This window comes from Sorex fumeus, unplaced genomic scaffold (assembly GCF_029834395.1).
Source record: "Sorex fumeus unplaced genomic scaffold, SorFum_2.1 ptg000055l, whole genome shotgun sequence".
Taxonomy (NCBI): domain Eukaryota; kingdom Metazoa; phylum Chordata; class Mammalia; order Eulipotyphla; family Soricidae; genus Sorex; species Sorex fumeus.
Window position 1 is genome coordinate 4788354 of NW_026606112.1, and position 8285 is coordinate 4796638.

The 8285-nt window shown below is 44.3% G+C and overlaps 1 pseudogene; it reads right to left on the bottom strand.

Moving 5' to 3' along the window:
* Positions 1-5168: 5168 nt before the first annotated feature.
* Positions 5169-5228, bottom strand: LOC130034050 (uncharacterized; annotated as a pseudogene).
* Positions 5229-8285: the final 3057 nt, after the last annotated feature.

Sequence of the window (8285 nt, forward strand, 5' to 3'; positions counted from 1 at the left end):
TTTTTGTTAGGGTCTCTTTTAACTGGCACCCTTCAGGCTCCTTGAATCTGGGTGCCTGCATTGTCCAGCTCTGGGAACTTTTCAGCAATGATTTGTTTAACCGTGGCTTTTTCATTGGGACTGTTTCCCTGACTTTCTGGTACTCCAATGATTCTAATGTTGTTCCTCTTGGAATCATCCCCTAGGACTCTGATTCACTCTAGAGCTATTTTGAGGTCTCTTGTCATTGTTTATTGTTGCCTGTAGGCTTCGTGCAGCTGATCTTCCAGCTCACTGATTCCGTCTTCAGCTGTGACCATTCTACTGCTGAGGGCACAGACTGAGTTTTTTATTTCATCTACTGAATCTTCTATTTATGACATTTCTGTGCGTAGCTTTCCAATTCCCGCTCTCATTTCTTCCTGTATTTTCTCGATGATTTCTTTCATGACCTCCTTTAATTTACTGGATATCTGTCTCACTGTTTCATTGAGCTCATTGAGCACCTTCATTACTTCATATCAGAATTCTTCCTCAGAGAGCTCCCTTAAGTCAGTAACACCTAATGAGGCTTCTGGACTCTTTTCATCATCTTCGCCTTGTGGTGGGGATTTGCATTGTTTCTTCATGTTGGTGTGGTGGTATGGAGACTGAGATGCCATACAAAGTTGCTGGGTATGAGTAATTTACCCAAAATCAGAGGCCCAAAATTAGGCCATGCCCACTACTGCCGAGGCCACGCCCCCTGCAATTACCTGGTGTGTGTGTGTGTGTGTTGGGGGAGGGGGTACAACCTGGGAGAAGAAGAAAACCAGACGCTGTTTGGGATGAACAGGAAGAGGCTCAGGGATGGTGGGCGGCCCAGAGTCCTAGAGGATGACTGGGGCGCATACGCAGAGAAAGCGAAGTCCCGGGTTCGAATAATGACTGACCTGGGAGGAGAAGAAAACCAGGGATGGTGTTTGGGACGAACAGGAAGAGGCCTCTGTGAAGATATAAAAATTAACATCAAAGTCATTTCTTTGTTTCATCACTACCTATGGGTACATCCTTGAGGATTGGACCCTGGGAGAGTCTGGAACAGAGGGGACCTGCCCTGTGAAATCACCAAACACCCAGTGTCCACCCTTCCGGCAAGGTCACCATGGTTTCCTGTGGAAATTGTGGCTTTGCTCCATGCATTGCTGTCACCAAACTACTAAAGGGTTGGGTCAGAATGGGTGCTGTTGAGTGCCATCAGCTCAAAGGCTCAGCTAGCTTTTGCATTCAAAAGGCACGCTGGCTCTAAGGAGCCAGAGAGAGGACAAGGTCCCATCGGGCAGGATAGAACGTGTTCTGAAAGAATAATGAAACAGGAAAGAGCCAGTTAAATAGTTTAGTTTGTGCCAACCTTAAGTCTTTGCCCAGCCTTTCTGCTTCAGCACAAGAGTGATTCTGGACAACACAAAAAACACACAGCATGTCTGTGTTCTAATAAAGCATCAGGGACTGGAGAGGTAGTGCAGTGGGCAGGGTGCTTACCTTACATGCCTGAGTTCAATCCTTGGCACCACATATGGTCCTCCGAGTACTCTCAGTAGTGATGCCTGAGCACCTTCAGATGTGACCCAAACACCCCCCTTACAAAAATAAAATAAAAGCAATAAATCATAAGTCACCTTCAAGCAGGCAGCAACAGCAAAAGTATAATCCATGAAAGAATAGTTCAGAAGGCAGGCTTTGTTAAATCAAAATCTTCTGCTTTATGAAAGACAGTATCAAAAGAATAATCAAGCCATAGACTGGGGGAAAGCAAAAGACACATCTGATAAAGGAGAGTTGTCTACAATATGCAAAGAACTTATAAAACTGAGCAATAAAAAGTAAAGTAAAGTAAAGGCCCTCCCGTTGATCATCGATTTGCTTGAGCGGGCCCAGTAACATCTCCATTGGAGACTCTGTTGTTACTGTGTTTGGCATATCGAATATGTCACGGGGAGCTTGCCAGGCTCTGCCGTGCGGGCAAGATACTCTCGGTAGCTTGCCGGGCTCTCCGAGAGCAATAAAAATACAACCCAATTTTTTGTTTTGTTCTTGGATCATTCCCAGCAATATTCAGGACTTACTCCTGATTCTGTGCTCAGGGATCACTCCCGGAGGACCAGAGGAGGGCTTGATGGACCATAAGGAATGCCAGGAATCAAATCCAGGTCAGCTGTGTGCAAGGCAAGCACCCTACCTGCTGTATTATGACTCTGGCCCCACATAATCCAACTTTTTTAATGGGGCCAGGAACGTGGCTCAGTGGCAAAACACTTGTCTTAATTATGTGCAACTCTAAGTTTGAATGCTAGCACCAAGAACAAAACATTTCAATTATTAAAATGATCAAAAACAGATACTGGTCAAAGAAGTTATATAGACAGGAAGTAAGCATATGGAAGGTTGTGCCACATCATGTGTTATTAGGGAATTACAAATTAAAACAACAAGCTCCCTCTACATATTAGTTTCAGTGGCCCAAATCCAAACCACCAAATCCTATCAGATGTTAAGAAAGATGCAAAGCAACAAGAACTCTCTTTATTGCTGGTGAGAATACAAAATGGTACAGCATTTTGAAAATCATTTGGTGGATTACTTACACTTACCCAAAGAAGCTGAAAAGCCATACACACAAAAAAACTTTACCTGCACTTATTTATAGCAGTTCTGTTCAATTGTTCAAAATACGAAAGCGAACTAAGAGGGTTTTCTAAAGGTACATGAAAAAACTAGGATAGAGCCAGACAATGAAATACAGTTTAGTGCGGTGGGGGGAAGGTATGGCTTGTTGAGCTGAGGAAATAGCTCATAATGTACATACTTTCCTTGCGAGAGACCTGAGTTCAAGCCCTAGTACCACATGGTCCCCTGAGCATTGCCAGAAGCAACTCCCAGCAATGTGATGGGAATAGTCCCTGAGCTAGTGTGTGTTCCCCAAAGACAAACAAGCAAAAGATCAGAATCATCAACTCATAAAAGAATGCAGGTAGTTTTATGTGTATATAACTCAGTAAAAAACAAACAAACAAACAAATAAAAGCTTAATTTAAAAAGCTACATATTGTATGAGTACAACCGTATGACACTCTGGGAAAAAAAAATCAAAATAAAGAGATAGTAAAAGTATTAGCGGTTACCAGAAGGTGAGAGGAGGAAAGGCTGAATGGGTGGAACACAGATGACTTTGAAAGCAGTACAAATTTTCTACTTGACACCACAATGACAAATGGGTGTTATTGTATACTATCCAAGTCCATAGGACATACAGTCACCAGTCACGAGGAGAAACCCTGCATACAAACTAAAGGTGGACTTTTGCTGAGAGTTATGTAGTAATCTGGGTTCACTGATTCTATCAAAATCTGCTTTGCTACAGGAGAAGATGGTGGGGGCAATTACACATTTGTGGGGAAAGGAGGTATACGAGAAATCTCTGTATGTTCTGCTCAACAAAAAGCCCTACATCTCCCAAACAAAAGCATAGTACTGTAGCATAGTACTCCCGTTGTTCATCTATTTGTTCGAGTGGGCACTAGTAACATCTCCATTGTGAGACTTGGTGTTACTGTTTTTGGCATATAGTATATGCCACGGGGAGCTTTCCAGGCTCAGCCGTTCGGGCGGGATACTCTTGGTAGCTTGCCGGGCTCTCCGAGAGGGAAGGAGGAATCGAACCCAGATCGGCCATGTGCAAGGCAAATGCCCTATTCACTGTGCTATCGCTTCAGCCCACCAAAATGTCGGGCACGGGTCGGCGGCTGGCTCGAGGTGGGATCCAGAGGCCTCTCCAAACAAAAGCATATATGTTAGAAAACAAAACCAGCTGGCAAGAACTGGTCTGTGAACCACAGTTTGCCACCCTTGCTTCATCATATCACAGAGCTGTGTGGCGGGGCTCCTGTGTTTGCTTTCAAATTCCCAGAGCCGCCTTCCACACCAGCCTGTGGCAACTGGAGTTGGTCCCAGTGTCAGAGTGGCCAGACAAGGGGGTGTTGTACAGCATCAGAAGCTCCTTGCCTCCTAGAAGCCAGGGTTCCAGAACTTTAGGGCAATGGGTAGGGCATTTGCCTTGAACGCAGCAGACCCAGGTTCGAGTCCCAGAATCTCATAAGGTCCCCCAAGCAACGCCAGGAGTAATTCCTGAGTGCAGAGCCAGGGGTAACCCCTGAACCCCTGATCATCGCCAGGTGTGACCCAAAAAGAAAAAAAACAAAACAGAACTTTAGGGCAAAATCTCAAATTCACCCTTTTGTCTGACGAAAAAAATCTCGGAGCTCCACTCCCAGGACTCCAGGTGTGGAGCACCAAGCCCAGGGCTGCCATGGCTGAGCTGAGCAAGGAATGTGTTAACAGCGCACCCCAACTGAAGTTTTAGCTCCAGTGCACCTTTAGAATAACAACCTGGGTGGGGATTAACATTCGAGAAAATAACCCCTGGGGAAAGTGTTCTGTAATAAAAGGATCCTATTTCCACCCCACCCTCCACCTTTTTTTTTTTTAAGTAAAGTCTGAAACCATATTAGAGGCTGTCAAGCTCTGAGTGAGTGATGAGTCAGACTTTTCACCAAACAAGTTTGCTCTGGTGCTACCTGACACCTGCACCAGTACCGGGCAGTGGGGTGGGGCTGGCCAGAGGCAGCAGGCGGAGTGCGGGAGGCCCAGCTCACAGAGGCCCGCATTCATCCCAAGGGAAGAGCCGCAGAGCCGCCCACAGCTTTGGCTCTTGGGGCTCTCTGTGTTCTTCTAAGCTCTGCCTTGAGCTTCATAATTGCTCACCCCCCTTAAAGGGACTGCTCCCCTTGGGAAGTGCTCAGTGCCCCCAGCCAGATTGGAGACAGGACCTAGCCCTGATGCCCCCCCACCCCCAACCCTTGAGATGCCTTGAGAGGTCTGGGATACCTGTGGGCAAATGAGGATTTACTGAACCCCCCAAAGCTCCTGTCGGCTAGAAGCCGTCCTCAACTATTAGAGCAGGCAGTGAAGGAAAGGGGGTACAGGTACTAGGATATTAAATCTTATTACATGTTCTCCTTAGTGTCACTCTAAAATACAGGCATTAATCTTTGCATTGTACAGTTAAAAAAGCTGAACCAGAGGCTCCTTAAAAAGTTAAAATGAAAATTCCATGGGATTCAGTTATTTCCTTGCTGGGCAGATATATATATGCCATGCTAATCTTCTCTGTATTGTTCCAATTTTAGTATATGTGCTACTGAAGCAAGCACACACACACACACACATATTATATGGGTATATGTATGTATGTGTGTGTAATTATATATACATATATACACATAAGCAATAGCACAGCGGGTAGGGCATTTGCCTTGCATGTGGCTGACCCAAGTTCTATTCCTCTGTCCCTTTTGGAGCGCCTGGAAAGCTACCAAGAGTATCTCGCCCCCACGGCAGAGCCTGGCAAACTCCCCGTGGCATATTCAATATGCCAAAAACAGTAACAACAAATCTCACGATGGAGACGATACAGGTGTCTGCTCGAGCAAATCGATGAACGATGAGAGGACAATGCTACAATGCTACAACATGCATATATAATTTATAAATTCTATACATATATAGAAATTATACACACATATACAAAAACTCATTTGAAGAGATAGTACTCCCGTATTTCTCATAGCTATATTTGCAATAATAAATAATCATCAACTGATGATCTGATTAAGAACTAATCATCAGCAGATGAGAGCACTCAGCTATCAGAGAAGATAAAGTCCGCACTTGCAGCAATGCCATGGATCAAGGTGGGGCATTAAGCATTGGTGAGATAAGCCAGACAAACACTGTATGATTTCACTCCGATGTGGTGAACCATTTGGCGTGTAGAGAAGCCAATTAAATGGCTGAACTAAATAACACAAACTTTTGGACTGTGAGATCAATTTGTGGTTTCCTGATGGGAAGAGGGAAGGTAGCTGGGAGAACTGAGTAAAAAAGGATCTGTTTGATGGTGAGAAATAAAATTATGCTTATAATGCTGATGTAATATATATGTATATATGAATATATATGCATATAAATAAATATATTCCACATTTTATATAGGCATATATTATATGTATACACACATATATACTGATCTTAATGATGCATATGTGAAACTAATTTAATGCTACAATGCAATGTTAATTCAATAAGAAAGAGTAAAAAGAACTAAGTTCTGCCTAATGGTGATTGTTCAGTGACTCAAGACCCCTCAGAGACGGACTAGAACTTCTCCCCTCTGTCTTCCAGGAAACTTCTTTCTCCTGCATCAGCTGGTTAACACTCCATTACAACTGATCTGGTGCAGCTCATAAAAACACAGATTTACTGTGGAGTTAGAGGGAACATGAATTTGCAGATATATTCTGGACTAACTCTGTATATAGATCCAAATCAAGCCTCTGAACTCATCTGACCCACTCATCTGTCTGTTCTCCTAGCTTGGACTCAAAGGAGTCCAAGAAGCAGTTCTCAGCCCCTCACGGACAACCCAGGTCATATTTGTTGAGGTATAGATGTCAAACTCTATCTCCCAGGTTCTTAAGTCAAAGAAAGCTCCAAATGCATTCTCTCTAGCATTTCTTTTGTTGTTGTTGTTGTGCTGTTTTAGGCCACACCCAGAAGCTTCCAGGGCTTACTCATGACTCTACGCTTAGAGATCACTCCTATTGGGGTTCAGGAGCCATAGGGGATGTCGGAGAGTGAACCTGGGTTGGCTGCTTGCAAGGCAAGCACCCTGTACTATTGCTCTGACCCCTAACATTTTGCTCTTGACAACTACTTGGGATTCATGGCCAGACAGAAATGCAGGATTGCTGAAATACCCGGCCTGAACTGAAGTCATACAAGAGGAACAGGAGAAATGCAGGAGCACAGAACAAGTGTGTAAAGCTCACCATCCTTTCACAAAAATCTGCAGATTGTTCGCACAACTTGACCCAATGCTCTGCCTATTTTTTCTTCTGTGTCCTTCACAGTGTGGTCTCCACTGCTCTCACCAAGACTGTGGTCTGTTTCCTGCTCCTTAAACCTGGGCTAACCTGGCAACTTCACATAGATGTGACAGGGCACCTGTTTCAAAGTCTTGCCCATTTTCTGCTGCCTCTGTTGGAATACTGTCCAGCCATCATGTGACAGACCGGGGCCAGCCTGCTGGAGATGAGATGCCACAGAGCACAGACCTGCTATCCTGACCAAGGCCATCTTCAAGAAGTTGTGCCCCCACCTCATCTAGCAGCTCCGTACAGAGACGTGGTTCAGGCCAGTCCATATTATAAGAACTGCTAGATGAAGCCAAGCCCTAAACGCTGACCCCAGAATCATGAATTCACCAAATGGTGGTTGTTTTAAGTCATGACATTTTCTACCAGAGCACTGGTCCTGCGCCCAATATTCTATTAAAAACAAAAATAAAATAAGAGAGAATTAAACCCGAGTTCGATTCCTCCGCCCCTCTCAGAGGAGCCTGGCAAGCTACCGAGAGTATTCGATATGCCAAACACAGTAACAACAAAGTCTCCAATGGAGACGTTACTGGGCCCGCTCGAGCAAATCGACGATCAACGGGAGGGCCTTTACCTTTACCTCGAGCAAGTTTCAAAAAGAAATCCATTGTCCTGGAATTGAATCATAAATATTAATATGACCTTTGAACTATTTTATTTTTAATTTAAAAATTGTTTCTTAGGCTTGCTTTTAAGCCCCTGCTCTCCCTTGAGAGCTTGTCTCATTTGCTTGTCTCTATGTCTATTTACTTGCATTTTTCCACACTGGAGAAAACTGTGTTCTCTCTTGAGCACTCTCCTTCCCTTCCCTCACATATTTCTAATAAGTTCATTCAACAAAAACTATCTTACTTCACACACACAATATTTTATATTTTTTATTTTATAAAATAGTTCATGGCTGGAGCGATAGCACAGCGATAGGGCATTTGCCTTGTGCGCAGCTAGCCTAGCCGAGCTGGGTTCAATTCCTCCACCCCTCTCAGAGAGCCCGGCAAGCTACAGAGAGTATCTCGCCCACACAGCAAAGCCTGGCAAGCGACCCGTGACGTATTCAATACGTCAAACACAGTAACAACAAGTCTCAAAATGGAGACTTTACTGGGCCCACTCGAGCAAATCAATGAACAACGGGAGGACAGTGTTTGTTTGAAAGTAGTTCACAATATTTGATTACATTTAATATTCAAACACCAATCCCACCACCATACACCTTCCCACCACCATATTTTGGGTGTTTCCATCCTGTACCCCAATCCCTGCCCCCAAGCA